The 19,990-nt window shown below is 42.9% G+C and overlaps 1 long non-coding RNA gene across 1 annotated transcript in view; it reads right to left on the bottom strand.

The window, feature by feature from the left end:
• LOC134970073 (uncharacterized) overlaps nucleotides 1-19,990 on the bottom strand; it is a 195,301-nt gene that overhangs the window by 119,390 nt on the left and 55,921 nt on the right. Inside the window, exon 2 of the long non-coding RNA XR_010189641.1 lies at nucleotides 17,141-17,269. This is a non-coding gene — a long non-coding RNA (uncharacterized LOC134970073). The remainder of the gene's footprint in view (nucleotides 1-17,140; nucleotides 17,270-19,990) is intronic.

Below are 19,990 nucleotides of genomic sequence, written 5' to 3'. Positions count from 1 at the left end.
TTTTTCCACTTGTGGGTGTTTACGACACCCATAGAGTGCGAATAGAACCTGTGGTGAGTGCAGCAAGCCACTGAGCCTGCAATGCGGTGTGTGCAGTGAGCCTGCAAGGGGCTTTCTAGCGCTCACCCAGCTGCCGGCATTCTGGCGTCCGGGAACCTGGCGTCCGTATTCTGACCAGCAGTAGTTAATTTTATGCCCTATAATAGTGCCTAGCTCATTTTCTGAACTGTAGTAGAGCCTTATTTGATATTATGCCCCATAGTAGTGCTTTAGTTTACCCCATAGTAGTGCCCTAGTTTCTTTTAGTTTCAGAGCTGCCAGTAACATTATGCTGTATATTACCCCCTATTCACATTATGATATATAGTGCTCCCCATTCATATTGTGCCTCATTACAGTGACCTGGTTCATATTATATAACAATAAAATGCCCTCCAGTTCATTTTATACCACACTACAATGAGCAGGTCCAGGGGCATACCTAGATATATTGCAGGCCCCAAGGAAAAAGTTTGAAAGGATCCCTACAGTATGTACCACCCAATGGAGAAAAATGTATATAACACCTGTAACTTTGACAGGGAAGGTGGGCTCCTCTCAGCTCTGGGTCCCATAGCAGCTGCACTGCCTGCACCTATGGTAGCTATATACTTGGGGCCCCTCTGATCCTTGGGGCCCAGTACAGGTGTCCCCTTTGACCCCCCCTGTCACCAGCCTTGCCAGATGTGTCAGCATTACTGTTTAAGACAAAGTAACACTGCTGGGGTCTTCAGGTGCGAGTGTCTCAGGAGAAAGACACTACCTAATTGTCACCCATATACCATACAGCTACACGGTAAGCCACCAATAAACAGAGTGAGTTTACAGCCAGACAAGAAATATTATTGGTTGATCCCTGTTACGTCACACTAATAGGGGCACAGGGTATTTTAAAATACATCTGATTTGTAATCAACTATGCAACCTGTTGCTGGGAGATTGAAATGCCTTAGGTTACCTTATGTTCACTTCCAGTTTTGTACATCTTTATTGCAATATTATACGCATGTCATCTCAATAATGTCATTACTTTTCATTCATTTGTAGATAAATAAAACTATACAATTGTCAGTAGTTCAATATAACATTTCTAATAACTGTATCAGCAGTCAGCACACAGTAGTTACTACAGCCAGAACTGTTCTACTGGTGTCTTTCAAAATATGTTATGTGGTAACTAGTTTCACATGTGATCAGCTAGTACTGTACGGGGCAGCTTGCAGAAAGTCCTTAAGGTCGCGTAACTGATAAAATTGGGTTGTCCAGATCAGTGATTTACAAATGGGGGACTAGAGGCCTCAGATAGGGGGACCCACTGGATTTCCTGACCACCTGCATGTGATCATGGAGGAGCTTTTAAACTAGGAGCCTGGGTGGAGGGTTTAGCATGAAGTTACGGGTCAAACAATGAGAACAGTAAGGATAGGGGTAGTGAACAAATTGGGGATGGCGAAGGGGGGAGGGAAAGATCAGCTGGCAAGGGTAATTGCGGGGGTATTGATACAGAAATTACCGACAAAGGTATTGCCCATGGTATCCCTATATTGTTATCTTATGAATATGATGTCCATAGCATAATGGAAAATACCTTCATCAGGTAAGGTGGTTTAGAAAGACCTAACAGGTCTTATAGTAGTAGTAAAGAAGGCTATATTAAGTAAGATGGGGGTGCTAAGGGAGGGAGGAGAATAACAGCTGGTAAGAGTAATTCTAGAAAGACACTTGTAAATAAGGATAACATTCCATTAAAACAAACTGGCTAGGGTAATATTAAGCTAAAATGTATGCTTGCAAACGCAAGAAACCTATCAGGTAAAATGGGGGAATTGGAATGGCTTGTATAATAAAATCAATATGATCTTATATTATAGGACTTACAGAAACATGGTGGGACAACTCCCACGACTGGGTTGCAAATTTGGAGGGGTATACACTTTTCAGGAGAGATATGGCTACCAAAAGGGGAGGAGGGATATGTCTCTATGTAAAACCATCTCTAAAGCCAAGCATATTAGATGTTTTTTACGAGGGGACTGGAGATTACGTGGAATCACTATGGGTTGTGATCGCAAGCGGAGGCATTGAAGAAAAAAAACTAGTCATTGGCACATGCTGCAAACAACCGAATGTTAGCGTACAGGACGAGGAACAACTCTGGCAGCAAATTGAAAAAGCTGCGGGAATGGGGGACATCATAGTGATTGATTGGAGATTTCAACTGTCCTGATATAAATTGGAGAAACAATTCATGTGTAAAAGCTAGGAGCAGCACGTTTCTAAACACATTAAAGGATCAGTACTTGTCTCAATTAGTTGAGGACCCAACCAGAGGTAAAAATATTCTGGACCTAGTTATTACCAATAATGTGGACATTATATCAAACATTACAGTTGGGGAGACCTTGGGAAACGGTGACCACTATATGATCTCATTCGACATTAATTAAAAAAAAAAAAAACAAAGCTCTAAGGGATCGACCAAAACATTAAACTTCAGAAAAGCTAACTTCTATAGGCTGAGGCAGGCACTAAGCAACATTGACTGGGAAGTTTTGTTTCAGGGTAAGGACACTTTGGAAATGTGGGATGCTTTAAAAGGGTTGCTTGTTAGCAATATTCACAAGTTCATTCCCATGGGCAATAAACGCAGTACTAAACACAGACCAATGTGGCTTAATGAGGAGGTCAAAAAAGAAATGGCTAATAAGATGCGTGCTTTCAAAGCATTTAAATCAATTGGAGGGGTGGAGGTATTCCAGTATTACAAGGAATGCAATAAAAGATGCAAAAAGGTAATTAGAGCAGCTAAAATTGTAAACGAAAAGCAAATAGCTATAGAGAGTAAAGACAATCCTAAAAAGTTTTATAAATGTATAAACAGTAAAAGGTTAAAAAAGAAGAATGTAGGTCCATTAAAAGATGAACTGGGAGCCTTGATAAATGATGACAAAATAAAAGCGGATATACTGAACAATTTATTTTTTATCAGTATTCACCAGGGAGGATCAGATGGTGACAGTAGTGCATAACGACAGAGACGATAATGATTTGTGGCTAGATACTTGTTTAAGTGAGGAATTAGTCCTGGAGAGACTAAGCAACATAAAGATTAATAAATCACCGGGCCCAGATGGCTTTCAACCGAGGGTTATTATGGAGCTTAGGGCTCGGCTAGCAAAACCCTTATACTTGATTTTCTATAGTTCAATTAAATCAGGTATGGTACTGAGGGATTGGTGTATAGCTGAGGTAGTGCCATTATTTAAAAAGGGATATAAAAATCATCCAGGGAACTATCGACCAGTTAGTATAACCTCTATAGTGGGTAAAATATTGGAAGGAATTTTGAGGAATAGCATAGAGGATTATCTACGGAATTCTAAGTGTATTAGCAATAGTGAGCATGGGTTTGTGAGGGACAGATCATGTCAAACTAACTTAATTAGCTTCTATGAGGAAGTGAGCGATAATCTCGACTTGGGTAAAGCAGTGGATGTGATCTTTTTAGATTTTGCAAAAGCCTTAGATACAGTGCCTCACAGGAGACTGATCATCAAATTAAGGGAACTTGGACTAGGAAATACTATTTGTACATGGATTGGAAATTGGCTGGATAACAGGGTACAACGAGTAGTGGTTAATGGGATGTTCTCCAGCTGCGCACCAGTAGTCAGTGGAATACCACAAGGGTCCGTAATTGGCCCGCTACTGTTTAATATATTTATTAATGATCTAGGAATAGGCCTGGAAAGCACAGTGTCAATCTTTGCAGATGATACTAAACTGTGTAAGATAATTCATTCAGAAATCGATGTGGAGTCTTTCAAAATGACTTATTTAAACTTGAAACTTGGGAGTCTAAATGGGGAATAAGATTCAATATTGATAAATTCAAAGTTATGCGCTTTGGGATTAGAAACAAACTTGCATCCTACACTCTAAATGGGGAAAAGATAGGGGTAACTGTGGTGGAAAAAGATTTGGGGGTGCTCATAGATAATAGGCTTAATAACAGTACACAATGTAAAAATGCAGCAAAGAAGGCAAGTAAAGTCCTTGCGTGCATAAAACGGGGCATTGAGACAAGGGACGAGGATGTAATCCTGCCTCTGTATAAATCATTGGTACGTCCGCATCTGGAATATTGTGTCCAATTTTGGACACCATATTATAAAAAAGATATCGGGGAGCTCAAAAGAGTTCAAAGGCGCGCTACTAAACTGATTAAAGGGTTAGAGACACTGGGGTATGAGGAAAGGCTTACTGGGTTAAATTTGTATTCCCTTGAAAAGAGGAGACTAAGAGGAGACATTATTAATATCTTCAAATATGTAAAAGGTCAATACAAAGAGTTAGCAGGGGATTTGTTCATTAATAAAATTCTGTATAGGACACGTGGGTGCTCACTGAGGCTAGAGGAGAGAAAATTCCGTACAAAACAGGAAAGGGTTCTTCACCGTAAGGGCAATAAGGATTTGGAACACCGTGCCAGAGAAGGTAATAATGGCAGACTCTGTAAATGCATTTAAAAATGGATTGGACAGTTTTCTAGCTGAAAAAGGCATCCAAGGCTATAGCATTTAATATACTGACATTATGTATAGGGGAGTGATACGAAATATAGTTGTCAAAAGGTACGAAAGCATTATTTTGGTTGGTGCATTATAATGTGCACTGCTTAATACGGATACAGGTTGAATTCGATGGGCATTTTGCCTTTTTTCAACCTCACTAACTATGTAACTATGGGGGTAATTCTGAGTTGATCGCAGCAGGAATTTTGTTAGCAGTTGGGCAAAACCATGTGTACTGCAGGGGAGGCAGATATAACATGTGCAGAGAGAGTTAGATCTGGGTGTGATGTGTTCAATCTGCAATCTAAATTGCAGTGTAAAAATAAAGCAGCCAGTATTTACCCTGCACAGAAACAAAATAACCCCCCCAAATCTAACTCTCTCTGCACATGTTATATCTGCCTCCCCTGCAGTGCACATGGTTTTGCCCAACTGCTAACAAAATTCCTGCTGCGATCAACTCAGAATTACCCCCTATATCATTGTTCTCTGGCATAAGCTTCATAGCTAATTGGACGTGTGTCTTACAATCAGTGTTGAGACTTCAATGCATCACATTCATGCTATATATGTACAGTGCAGCCAGAAAGTATTCATAGCGATTCACCTTTTTCCACATTTTGTTTTGTTACAGCCTTATTCCAAAATGAAATAAATTCATTTTTTCTTTCAAAATTCTTCACACAAGGGGGTTAATTCTGAGTTGATCGTAGCAGCAAGTTTGTTAGCAATTGGGCAAAACCATGTGCACTGCAGGGGCGGCAGTTATAACATGTGCAAAGAGAGTTAGATTTGGGTGGGTTATTTTGTTTCTGTGCAGGGTAAATACTGGCTGCTTTATTTTCACACTGCAGTTTAGATTTCAGTTTGAATACACCCCACCCAAATCTAACTCTCTCTGCACATGTTATATCTGCCTCCCCTGCAGTGCACATGGTTTTGCCCAACTGCTAAAAAAGTTCCTGCTGCGATCAACTCAGAATTACCCCCAATATCCCATAATGACAATGTGAAAAAAGTTTTTTTTAGATTTTTGCAAATTTATTAAAAGTAAAAAACTAAGAATTCACATGTACATAAGTATTCACAGCCTTTGCCATGAAGCTCAAAATTGAGCTCAGGTGCATCCTGTTTCCACTGATCATCGTTGAAATGTTCCTACAGCATAATTAGAGTCCACCTGTGGTAAATTCAGTTGATTAGACATGATTTGTAAAGGCACACACCTGTCTATATAAGGTCCCACACTTGACAGTGCATGTCTGAGAACAAACCAAGCATGAAGCCGAAGGAATTGTCTGTAGACTTCCAAGACAGGATTGTCTCGACTCGGCACAAATCTAGGGAAGGGTACAGAAAAATATCTGCTGCTTTGAAGGTTCCAATGAGCACAGTGGCCTCCATCATCCGTAAATGGAAGAAGTTCGGAACCACCAGGACTCTTCCTAGAGCTGGCCGGCCGTCTAAACTGAATGATCGGGGTAGAAGGGCCCTAGTCAGGTAGGTGACCAAGAATCCGATGGTCAGAGCTACAGCATTCCTCTGTGGAGAGAGGAAAACTTTTCAGAAGGACAACCATCTCTGCAGCAATCCACCATTCAGGCCTGTATGGTAGAGTGGCCAGACGGAAGCCACTCCTTAGTAAAAAACACATGGCAGCCGCCTGGAGTTTGCCAAAATGCACCTGAAGGACTTTCAGACCATGAGAAACAAAATTATCTGGTCTGATGATACAAAAATTGAACTCTTTGGCGTGAATGCCAGGCATCGTGTTTGGAGGAAACCAGGCACCGCTTATCACCAGGCCAATACCTTCCCTACAGCATGGTGGTGGCGGCATCATGCTGTGGGGATGTTTTTCAGTGGCAATAACTGGGAGACTAGTCAGGATAGAGGGAAACATGAATGCAGCATTGTACAGAGACATCCTGGTTCCAGAGCGCTCTTGATCTCAGACTGGGGTGACGGTTCATCTTTCAGCATAACAACGACCCTAAGCACACAGCCAAGATATCAAAGGAGTGGCTTCAGGACAGCTCTGTGAATGTCCTTGAGTGACCCAGCCAGAGCTCAGACTTGAATCCGATTGAACATCTTTGGAGAGATCTGAAAATGGCTGTGCACCAACGCTTCCCATCCAACCTGATGGAGCTTGAGAGATGCTGCAAAGTGGAATGGGTGAAACTGCCCAAAGACAGGTGCGCCAAGCTTGTGGCATCATATTCAAAAAGACTTGAGGTTGTAATTGCTGCCAAAGGTACATCAACAAAGTATTGAGCAAAGGCTTCCTATACTGTGAACGGGTCGCATCGACCTGGGTAACCTGTTCACACTGCGCCTTACCGGGAATAACCCTTCTTTATTCCCGGGTTGAATTACCCGGGCTGAATTCAGCAGTGACCTGTTCACACTGCACAGCGACACGTGTCGACCCAGCAAAATACCGGGTCGATACCAGGTTTTTGGTGCAGTGTGAACGAGGTATAAGTGACCACCTGTGCAAGTTTCAAGAAACTTCACCGTAAGGCCAGATTAACAATGGAACAAATATGACTACAGCATCAGGCCTCCACATAAAAATAGATCCATCAGCATGACAGCTTGATGATCACCAGCCACCAAGTTGGCTACAGGGGTGACCATAAACCATATGTCATTGTTACCTACCTTTAGCTCTTCTCTCCGGAGAGGAGATGCTGTACAGCACTTAAGGAGGCAGGGTGGACTTCCACGTCATTATGCACCGGTCCCTACCCAACAAAATTCCGTGATTGGTGGAGCTAAAATGATGCAATTCACTTCACTGTAGCCCCACCCCCTCTCAACGGCATGGTGATTCATTGTTTTATTTCACTATCCTGCCGACTCCCCTGGGAAGTGGAATAACGGATAAATGCACCGCCAGGCGCCTCAGTAATGAATGCACATCCTTAACAATGCAATGGTGAATAAGGCAATAAATATATCACATACAGTATATTTAAAAATACATTGCTTTAGTAGATGTGTCGCTTTGCTGAATCCGTTCTCTTTCAATATAGCGTCAGATTAGCACAGCTCAGCAGGTGTAGTAAAGTCAAGGTTTTGCCTTGATAAAGCCCACTTGTTCTGCGCAGTTCATAGGGAACCAAAATGTTACATATTTCCTATGGGAAGTGGATGGGATAGGGGAGATGTGGCCACTCTTCCAGGGTTGCCGGGAACTGCACGAAAAATCGTGAATCTCCCGCAATTTCCAGGAGAGTAGGTAAGTATGCCATATGAATTAATGTTGTATTTCTAAAGTAAACAATTTTACTGCTTTTGCAAATTTAGTGAGACATTGGGGTGATACTGTAGCGGGTGTATTAGCTCACATTGTTTCACCATCTGCATTTGTGCTAGACCAGTCCTTAAGGGGGGTACACACGTAGCAATTTTTACTTAATTTCTAAGCAATCTGACTAGATTGCTTAGAAATTAAGCACACATCACTCCGTGTGTAGGGTGCATCTGATAGCGATGCGCAGTCCCACTAGGCGCTATCGCCGGCCCAAATCTAGTTGTCACAACTGAGGGTTGAGGCTGACTGGGGGAAGCCTCAGTTGTAGGGCTGGTGCGTAAGTGAACCGAGGAGGTGAGATTAGGTTCCTGGACATGCAGTATGATTAGATACCAAAGCCCAAAGGAGTGACGAAGACAACGTGGTAAAATAAAGTCTGTTTATTAAACACACAGTTCTGATACAATGAAAACAACAGTACAGTTCCTTTAGCACAGTGGTAGAAAGATATTGTGGCAATATAGAATGAGTTGGTAATAAAGTCACTGCAAGACCCGGAGATGTGATGTCCGTTGGCCACAACTAACCACTGTAGAGGGAAACAAGCAGGTACTGACCGGCAGATTATACTCTGAGAGCTGGAGTCGAGATAGATGCACAGAGTTTGAGAAGAACACAGAAGAACTGCCGGGGATGCCGGATGGAACTGGACCAGACGGGAAGATGTAGCAGAACGCACCGATGAACTTAGAGTCCGATGGTGATGACTATCAATAGAGATGAGTATCGATGAAGCTGGAGATCGATGGCGGAACACCTATGGAGCTGGAGATCGATGGCGGAACACCGATGTAGCTGGAGATCGATGGCGGAACACAGATGTAGCTGGAGATCGATGGTGGAACACCGATGGAGCTGGAGATCGATGGCAGAACACCGATGTAGCTGGAGATCGATGGCGGTACACCGATGGAGCTAGAGAGCTGCAAACAACGGGAGTGGAGAGATACCAAACACTGCTGGAAGCGGAACAGAGTCCAACGCTGGAAGCTGAAAGCTGATGTAGGTATCACAGCAGATAACCAGGAAGCAGAGCTGGAATACTGCTGAAGTCAGGCTGCACCGCAAGCTGGTAACCAGTGCGGGTCTCTGAGTGGAGCTGAATCACAGGAGTTGAACACAGGTGCTGGAATACCTGGAGACTCGAACTGTAGATTCCACAAACAGAGAGACATGTGTACAAGGATTGACAAACAAAGCACTGACGATTAGGCAGCCTTGATGCAGGATATTTATCCCAGCTGGTGAGCAGGGATTGGCTGGATAATTAGGCAGAGTCCAGAGTGCAGCTGCTAGGTAATCAGGCAGAGTCCAGAGTGCAGCTGATAGGCTGTAAAGCAACATGTGATGAATCCAAACATGGCTGCGCCCATGTTTGAATCTGGAGGGAAAGTCTGTTTGAACTTTAGCATGTGAGAGACTGAGGCCATGTTACACAGCGTGCTGCACGCAGACAGCGCAGGTGGAATCCAGGCTTGGAGCGCTGGGCCAGTCTCAGGAGACACTTGGAAGGTAAGATATGGTGATGAATTACCCGGATCATGACACTAGTTAGATCGCTCACTTCACCGCAGCGCTGTGTGCTGAGTGTCCTGAGATGTGTGCTGAGCAGTCTGTGCTAGATTGCTCAGCACACAACTCTGGGAGAAATTTCCCTGTGTGTACCCCCCTTGCTTCAATCCATCCTAAACAATACTTTGCCATCTTCCTTTGTTTTCTTCTCTGACACGGATCTCCTTCCTCACATGTCCTATCCATGTCCTCTCCAACCCTCTGAACTCACTGTGCTATCCACCAATCTTCAGTCATCTCCAATGTTTTTTTATCATCCCCAACTTAATATTCATTTTTTACTGTTGTTTATTTTTTTACTGTTTCTTATTAATTTTGTGTATTTACTTGTAAAAATTGTATGTTTCAGCTGCACCAATGTTAGACTTGTTTATTGTGTAGTGTTAAATACACACTTCTGATTTTCCAATTCCGACTCCCATGTGATCGGGAGCCTGGCGTGTGAGCTCCACTGCAGCCCCAGCTATCTCAGCTCGCACAGCCGTGCCAGCAGCTCCATACCCGGCGTTTCCTGCAGCGAATGTGAGGGGAACATCTCCAGTACCTTATGGAGAAGTTTTTCTCCCCCTCAATGCCTGCCAAACAGCAATGATCCCGCTCAGAACAGAGGCGCGCGGAATCCAATATGGCCGCCGCACATGACACGCTGGAAAGTGCAGTGGCGCTGGAGAACAGCTCTCAGCCTCCTTCCCCTGATTCTGAAGCTCTTGTAACATATGGTGATGTGGTAAAGGCGATTCAGGTAACAATGGGGCCCCTTATGGATGCTCATTCTGCCAAGCTGACTCAGGTTGCTAATGATATTAAGTCGCAGATAAAACAACTGTCACGGAGAGTGGTGACTACTAAGCAACGTTTGGGGGAAGTGTTCCAGGATGTGGCTTACTTAAAAACGTCCACTAGCACCTTGCAAAAATTTTATAATGAAATAATTAATAAATTAGATGACCTAGAAAATAGGTCAAGGAAGCACAATCACCACATTATGGGTTTAGCATTCTCAGTGAGACATTCTCAGTGAGACACGCCGCCGCTCAGTCCGGCAGCAGCGTGTCTCAGCTGTCAGGACAGGGAGGAGAGCGCGGCTATGTCGGGTGGCGGCGGCGGTGGCGTGTAGGACTTGAAACCAGCCACCGGTTTGTGAGCCAATCAGAGCTCAAAGACCGGCAGCCAATCAGGAGCCGCAGCTGCAAGTCCGCGAGCTCTGATTGACTCTCGAACCGGCGGCTGGTTTCAAGTCCTACACTCCACCGCCCAACATAGCCGCGCTCTCCTCCGTGTCCCGCCGAAAGGAGCAGCAAGCAGCGGTAAGCAGCGCGGGAGGGGGGGGGGGGCATTTGTATACCTGGCACTGTGGGGACATCTGTATACCTGGCACTGTGGGGGAATCTGTATACCTGGCACTGTGGGGACATCTGTATACCTAGCACTATGGGGACATCTGTATACCTGGCACTGTGAGGGGCATTTGTATACATGGCACTGTGAGGGGCATTGTATACCTGGCGCTGTGGGGGCATCTGTATACCTGGCACTGTGGGGACATCTGTATACCTGGCACTGTGAGGGGCATTTGTATACCTGGCACTGTGAGGGGCATTTGTATACCTGGCACTGTGGGGACATCTGTATACCTGGCACTGTGGGGGCATCAGTATACCTGGCACCGTGGGGGGCATCTGTATACCTGGCACTGTGGGGGCATCTGTATACCTGGCACTGTGGGGACATCTGTATACCTGGCACTGTGAGGGGCATTTGTATACCTGGCACTGTGGGGGCATCTGTATACCTGGCACTGTGGGGACATCTGTATACCTGGCACTGTGAGGGGCATTTGTATACCTGGCACTGTTTCACCGATTTGTTCCCGACTGGTTAAGGAGCACAGAAAGTTTGCACTACTGTGCCCAGCACGCCTCCACATCTTTGATGGGGATATCTTTTGGGACTTTACTAATTTAGCTGATGCAGATGGCTTCTTATCGAAGAGGAGGAAATCGATGACCCCGCCTTCTCCTGAATCTCCCCTTTTGGATATGTGAGAATTGGGTCTTAAGCTATATGGGTGACCCCACTGGCCTCTGAAGGGACTGTTTGCAAGCTTAATGCGTGCTTGCTTTCCTAAGTATTGTGATTCCAGCCTATTATGCAGTTTCATGCTATTCAGTATTTCTATTGCGGGTCCTGTTCTCTCTCATGACATTTTTGCTGTGGGAATGCTGGGATTTTTGATTGTTCATGTTAGCTGGGATGTGCTAGGGGCCAGCACGCCATGTTTTCTATTACAGCTATGCGAATGTTTATGACTGTAAGTTCTTATGCTTCGGACAGATGGGACACATTGGTGTTTCTGGTCCTGCTATATTTTTTTGTATTTATGTTGCTAACCCCTTGTGTGTCTTGTCTCCCCCGTTTGCTTGCTCTCACATCACGGAGGTTTTGTATGCAACAGCAGGCCCGATGATTTTCCTATGTGCTCACCGTTTCAATATAGTGCATGTTATAACCTGTTACATGTCTTACTTAACATTTATCACTTGGAATGTGGGGGACATAAACTCCCCGGCTAAAAGGAAGAAAATCCTCATGTATTTAAATAAGCTTTGTATGGATATAGCGTCCCTACAGGAAATGCATATCCTCCTACTGGAGAATGCCAAATTGAATACGCTACGTTGGTCAGTTTTAGCCTCTGCCGCATACACTTCTAAGGCCCGGGGGGGGGGGGGGGGGTTATCCTGATTAAGCAATCCTTATCCCACATTGCTCAATCTGTACTTGCGGACCCCCAGGGTCGATATGTCATAGTCGATATTTCGATAGAAGGCACTCGTCTATTATTATGCAATGTGTATGCTCCTAATGCTCGCCCTAAAGCATTTTTTCTAGATGTGTTAAACAAGTTGTATGGTCATGCAGACTCGTGTATCATACTGGGTGGGGATTTCAATGTAGTGTCTTCTCCCACTTTGGCTAGAAATGTTCCCTGATGGCAGGGAGGCCACTCCCCCAAAATTGGTATCCCCTAATTGTCTCGTCAATTAAACATGGTGAATGTGTGGAGGGCATGCTATCCCCTTGAGCGGGATTATACATGTCTGTTGGCAGCACCGCATTATCTGCTGCTGTCCGAGCATATGTTTCCGAAAACTGTGGATGCTAGGATAGTGGCTATCAGCATTTCTGACCATGCTTTGTGTTGGATTAAATTATTGGTACATTACTTTTTCTTGCTCCTTTTTTTTTTTTTCCTCTCCTTCTCTTTCTTGTTTTTACTTTTAACAAGTTTTTTCTCTGTTTTGGTATAGATTCTATACTATAAATGAAAAATAAAATGAGACTGATCATGTACACGTTTGGATTTACACAGGGTGCATACTGCTATTACTTGATAGCCTATATTGTCATAGAACTGTATATTTCATTCTGATGTGGTATGTAAAAACTTTTATCTGCATGTTCAATATCTTAACCTGTACAACTTTGATATTGTTTTGGTTACTGATCACTCTCAATAAAAATTCTAACTTTAAATTATTGGTACATACTGATAAGGGCCCCATACTGCAATGGTGCTTCCCAGCGCATCTGGCAAGCTCCCTGAAATTTTGCAACATGCTGGAAGCAGCATTGTTGGATTATAAACACAATAATTCATGCTATGTGACTGAGAAGCCATTGCTGTTCTGGCAGGCTTCCAAACCTGTAATGCGGGGGATAATTCTTTCATATTGTGCCCACAGAGATAAAACCTGGCTTAGGTGGTTCCTATCTGGAAGCCTGACTGCTTCTTTTCAACTGTTTATGGCAGCCCCTCACCCAGTGAATAGGGCAGATTCTAATCATAAAAAGGCTGTTTTTGATAATAGTCTGTCTCATCTGGAAGCTAAACATAGTTTTACAAAAATACCACTTTATATAGATATGGTAATAAACTGGGCAAGTTAATGTCTTTCTTATTAAAAGGGCGCCACACTCCTTCAGTGATTAAATCTCTCCGTACTATGGGCAGTAATAGGGTTCGGTCCAATGCGCAGATTACGGAGGTTTTGAGTTCATTTTACTCACAGTTATATTCCCAGCCTCATGTTATTCTGTCTCTTAAGGAGGATTTTTGGTTTTATCTCACACTGCCCCAGATGTCTGATACTCAGGCATCCTCCTTAATGGCCCCTATTTCTAAGGAGGACATTGAAAAGGTGGTTAAGGCTTTGAAAACCGGTAAAGCCCTGAGGCCGGAACGGCCTATCCAACAATTATTATAAAATATTATTGCCCCATGTTTGTGAACCTTTACAGGTTCTCTATAACTCTACACGTTCGGGTCAGTCCTTACCCAGTCATTTTAATTCGGCATTTCTTAGGGTCCTCCCAAAGCCAAGCCCAGATCCTGAACACCCAGAGTCATATAAGCCCATTTCATTGCTTAACACAGACTATAAGATTCTTACTAAGATCATAGCTGACAGGTTAAAGCTTATTTTGCCCTCTATAGTCCACACAGATCAGTCGGGGTTCATTTGGGGCCACCAGTCAGTCAATAATATCAGAAAAGTACTAACAGTGATGCAATGGTTGAAATCCTCAACATGCCCCGGTACTAATGTTGTCTTTTCACTTGAAGCCGAAAAGGCTTTTGATATGGTTACTTGGGACCACTTGTTTGAAACACTTTACACAAATTTGGGGCCCCAACAGCCTTTGTAGATATGTTATCTCGTTTATATACAGAATCGGCCAGTCAGGTGCTGGGTAACGGGTATATTTCTTCCCCCTTTTATAGTCAGAGAGGCACTCTCCAGGGTTGTCCCTTGTCCCCTTTGCTTTTCGCTTTGGCCTTGGAACCCCTGGCGATAGCTCTTCATGACGCATCCTCTTTTACAGGAATTTCTGTGGGTAACTTAGAAGTCAAATTGGCATTATGTGCTGATGATATGTTGTTATTTATTTCTGATCCCTGCAACTCTATAGCATCTATTGTTTCTATCATTGATGGGTTTGGTTCTTTCGCTGGCTACAGGGTGAACCTTACCAAATCGGAACTTCTTCCTCTATCGGGGGATGCATCACCATCCAAAGTTCACCCAATATTAGCTCAATTTGATATAGCTCAAAAGGCTCTTAAGTACTTGGGCATCTTGACACCTGAATCACTAGAGATGGTATACAGTGTTAATGTTAAACCGGTTCTGGCAGCTCTCCATGATCTTCTGAATGGCTGGGTTAATCTGCCGTTATCATTGCTGGGTAGGGCTACTGTCCTTAAATGTATAGCCTTCCCAAAACTTTCTTACATATTACAAATGTTGCCACTACGCCCTACCAAAAAGGATAGACAATATGTGAACTCTATGTTTTCCAGATTTTTGTGGGGAGGGAAGAGTTTCCTATGCTAAACTCCAGCTGCCAAGGTTGGAGCGGAGACTGGTTATCCCTGACCTAGAGGTATTTAGCAGGGAAGTCCTATTCAGGTATGTCACAGATTGGCTCTAGAAGTGCTCTTGTTTTACAAATTATACATTGGAAGAGGAATTATTTGCCCCTTTCTCCCCCAGTGCACTTCTCCACACTGTGAAACATAAAATACCAGCCTTGCTTAGATCAAATATTTTTTCTTTTAGACACGTATGCTGCCTGGCAGCACTCAAATTCCAAACTACACAGGAATCCGAGCTCTTCCCGATTCACTACATTTTGGGGTAACCCTTGCTTTAGTTCTGGTTTAGAGAAGGCGACTTTCAAAATGTAGAAGTAGGTGGGCATTGCCTCTATTATAGATGTGTATGACCCGGGGGGGGGGGGGGGTTTAGGGACTCATTTGATGACCTTTGAGGAATTGAAAAGTAAATTTGGTCTGCCTAAATCACATTTCTATATGTACCTACAAATTAGGCATTTTATGTACAATGGCTCCCCTATGTCTTCAATGGAAGTCCCTGATCCGATACACACCCTCCTCACTCTCGCATGTACCGCAATTTATAGACTGTCTTATTTTTATGATCATATCAGAGTATTGCAGAGGGAGAATTGTGGAAATGTCCTTTCTCCAAATGTGTGGTAGATATCCTGGGTTTCCCGGATCAGGCCACAATCATGAAACCATGCTAGTTAACTTTTAAGTACCTGCATTCAGCTCAACTACAAGAAGTATATTTCAAGGTTCTACACAGAGTATATATTGCTCCAGCCCAAAGAGTGCATATGTTCCCGGACGGGACTAGTGAATGCTTAAAATGTCATAAATTACATACCTCCTTCTTTCACTGTTTTTGGACATGTGGGAAAATTGCAAAATTTTTAAAGTTATAATCTATGTTAACCAGATTTTTTCTTTAAGGCTAACAAAACACCCAATAGCTCACCTCTGCTTTTATTTCTCGGGCCGGTTTCTGGGCCCAGACAAAAGAGGAGTTTTCCCCGTCCTCACAGTCGCTCTCACTGTGGCTAAAAAGGTAATCATTGGACAAAAAGATCGTCCCCTTCCCTGGGTGAACTAAAAAACGCCAAGCCACTCTACCGGACATAGAGAGATGTGTAGCTCATTTTTACACAAAATGGGAACTCTATATTAACAATCTGGACCCAGAAACGCAAGCAAATATTGAGAAGCTTTTTGAAAACACCTCCTGGGTCTTATACAAACGTCTTGATTCTCTTTGAATGGTTTGATATGTTGAGGTCATAACTTTTTCTTTATGATGCCCATATTGCGTTGGTAAGCTCAAAGAATTTCTGCCTCTACCTTCGTGTTTAGAGAGTGAATTGTCTTGTTTTCCCCCATTTCCCCCTTTTTGCTGTGTTTCCCCTTTGATATGTCCGCTGATCTTATTGGTATTACATTGTTGTTGTTTTTTGTTCTATGTGATGATATACCATGCATCCTGCATTCTGTATACTGATTTATTCTGTTTGGTTGCCATGTTTTTCTTTTGGTACTTGTTTTGATTGGTGGAGGTACCTCTCCCCTGCTCTTAGTACATGTGTCCTGTGTACACTGTTTTCATGTCTTTGTACCTTCTTATATTGCAATATTGTCTTTGGATGCAATCGTCTGTGTTTTTGTATTCTTCGAAATTATTAAAATTGTTTTCCAAAAAAAAATATACACTTCTGTATTTGTCATTTTGTTTCTATATCAGTCACTGTAGTAAGCAGTTTGTTTCTCTGCATTATAGATTTTTAATTCCTTTTATCGTGTCTCTGAATTTGATTTTTTTTTTCAATGTTGAGCTGGTTTAAATTAAAATGTGAGTAACTATTGGTTTTGCAGTTTTTTTTCCCTGTCTTTTTTTCACATTTTATTGTATTTGGATTTAAACAATTGAGATACTGTAACAATGTGATTACTGGGCATGAGCTAAGCACACATTGCATATATTTAAATATATATATATATATATATATTTCTTTCTTTTTTTCGATGATTTACCGGCACTCAATGCCTCCTAGTTACTAGCCCTGGTGCCCTCCAACACAATAAGCGGACGTAAATAGGTGTAGAATGTCGGCACTCAATAGGGTCTTGCACAGCGACGGTAAATGAAAGAGACTGCGCTCTAATCTATGTTAACGTTTCAGTTATATTTTAGCTTTCGTCAGAACAAAAGACAGGAACAAAGTGACATACCTTTATACCTTCACCCTTTCACGTGCGCTCACCCATCTGCTCAGTCACGCCGACGGGGAAAGGTAACGCCATCACTCTGCAACAACTGCAGTGCGCTTCACCCCGTCGTCGCTCCGGTAACTATGGTAGCTAATGAACAAAGCATAGAAATGTAAAAATACATTAAAAAAAATACATCAAGGAAAGCCCGCACAATATCACTTATTGACAAGCTATATTGTGTCCCCTGTATGACACATATAAAAGAGCAGCAAAGTCCAATATAGTCAGAATAGAGGCATATTTATATAAACCTAATAGTAAGGTGGACCACTACAATGTATACATTATTCAATAAAACAATTTAAACTGAACTGTTCATTGAGTCCCCCCTGGGACCACAGTATTCAAACGACAATTTGTTTCTATCACCTCCTCTGATACTTTTTGGTTGCTGGTCTATTATCTTGTATTTCAATGCAGATAGATTATGTTTGAACTTCTGAAAGTGCCTGGCCACCGGTTTTGCTTGGCAATCACCCTCTAGGGCAGCCCGTATGGCTGACCTATGCATTGCCATTCTTTCTCGGAACTGGCGTGTGTTTTTTTTCCACGTAAAAGAGCCCATATATACGAGGGTGGTTCAATAAGTTAGTTAACAAGACCTCTCATGCATTTAATGTTCTCTATTTCATTCTAATTTGCCATTTTCTGGCAGGCCAAAGCAGGTAAACCACTGCTTCCCCCACGGCCATTAGACAGCACCTCATATCAGTCTTGCTGACCCAACAACAGTTGTAAGATGGTGGGGCTGGCGGAAACATGATCAAATATTGAGGTGCGTAGTGTGATTAGATTTTTGCCTCTAAAGGGAACATCAGCAGCTGAAATGTATATGGTGATAACGTCATGTCGCGGAAACAGGTTTGGGTTTGGTGCACTGCCTTTGATAAAGTCAGGACAGATGTTGAAGATGAGCACCATTGGGAGTTACTGGACCCTCCTTCCTACAGCCCTGACCTGGCACCGAGTGATTTCATCTCTTTTGGACTGGTGAAGAAGCTCCTGGGTGGAAGACGACCGACGTTGAGGTTCAGCAAGCCGTCATGTCCTGGCTTCAAGCCCTTGAAATTGATTTCTTCTATGCTGGGATAGATGCCTTGGTGTACCAATGGAACAAATGCTTTGACAAATATGTGGACAAATAATCTGTACCAAGGCCAAACCATTTATTATGTATGAGTTAAATAAATGTATGCAATGAGTGGTCTTGTTACCCTATTTATTGAACCACCCTTATGTATAAATACATACAGAAAGCTGCCTATATTTATTGGATGAAAAATGGCACAAAAAAAAAAGTATATGTAAGTTTAATCACTACAAATTATTCATATACAATATTATATATATATATATATATATATATATATATATATTGTTATAATAAGTACATTAACATTACAGAATAAGATTACAAAATAAAACCCCACTTCTGTTCCAAATTACGCCTTCTGATAATTGACACCTTCATGCTGATAAATATAGAATCCATATATAGGTAGGGAAAAAATAGAAGTAGAAATGTAATACATATGAAAATTGTAGTACGTCAATTTATTTCTATGGTTCTGGCAGTATTCTGCATTATTACAACTACTGAAAAATTATGCAATGCAATTTTGCGCTAAAAGGTGATAAGAAAATGTAATACATCTGACAAAAATATATCATAATAATATCACAAAAAAGCCTTTCATTTATTTTTTAGTACAAAAACAGCTTTGATACATATGCTCCTTTGGGAAATATTCAATTGTCCCCGCTAAATTTTCACACGTAAAAAACAGGGTATTATCGTGTTTTTTGCCAAATCATTGGCGTCTCTATAATGGTTGCAATGTGTCTGGTGCACATAGGCCCCTGGGTCCAGGGCGGTCCACTCTGCACACATTGCACCCATTTAAATACTTACCTTACCGGAGTCCAGCGGCGTGCGCAGCGTTCACGGCGGAAATCCCTGCCAAAATAGCCGCCGCGCATGCACGGTAACCAAATTGGTCTCCGGATCATGGCAGGCGCCATGTTTCCAGAGACCTGCGCATGCGCAGTAGACTTCGGCACAAAGCCGGAGTCTACAGCGCCGTTCAGAGGAGGGGGACCACTCGGAGGTACACACGGGCCCCCTCCTCTGTAGAAACGCCCCTATGCCCAATGTTTCACATTGTGCTATTACTTTATATCCTTTTTTTTTGCGCTGAAGTTCCCAGACCTATGTGTTTTCGCCCCCCAAAAAATGGGGCTGATAGGGCTGGTTATCAGGTAATTTGGTTTGCCTACCTCAGGCAACCAAAAATGCAATCCCTGATGACTGCCGGCATTGGGGAAAATTTAATATCCCTGGGCAGAGGGAATAAGGAATGGGAAGGGGCAGGGGGGGGGGGGGGGGGGTGTAGGATATGGTGATCAATTAGCTGTGGTAAATTACAACTGCTAATTGAATACCCCCCTAAATCTATTAAAGAAAATAAAACGTTATTATATCAAGCAGCCACTTGAGGGCAGCAGAGCTTTGTTTATGAACTACAGTGGATACATCAGATCTTAAGGTGCATAACGGCAACTGCAACATTATTGTGACATTTTGATATCCAGAACTAGAAACATACCGTATATAGAATTCGATGGCAGATAAGAACCACTTGCCTGCCCATGTACACGTATACATGTACACACTACAGCAGTTTTTCCTAAACTGGGTGCCGTGGCCAGAGTTGGACTGGCCCGCAGGGGTACAGGTTTAAACACTGGTGGGCCACACAGCCTGAGGGCCCCACCTCCTCTTCTAATGTCAGGTTTCAGACAGTGCAC

This window comes from Pseudophryne corroboree, chromosome 11 (genome assembly GCF_028390025.1).
Source record: "Pseudophryne corroboree isolate aPseCor3 chromosome 11, aPseCor3.hap2, whole genome shotgun sequence".
NCBI classification, from domain to species: domain Eukaryota; kingdom Metazoa; phylum Chordata; class Amphibia; order Anura; family Myobatrachidae; genus Pseudophryne; species Pseudophryne corroboree.
This window is presented reverse-complemented; position numbering and strand designations above follow the sequence as displayed.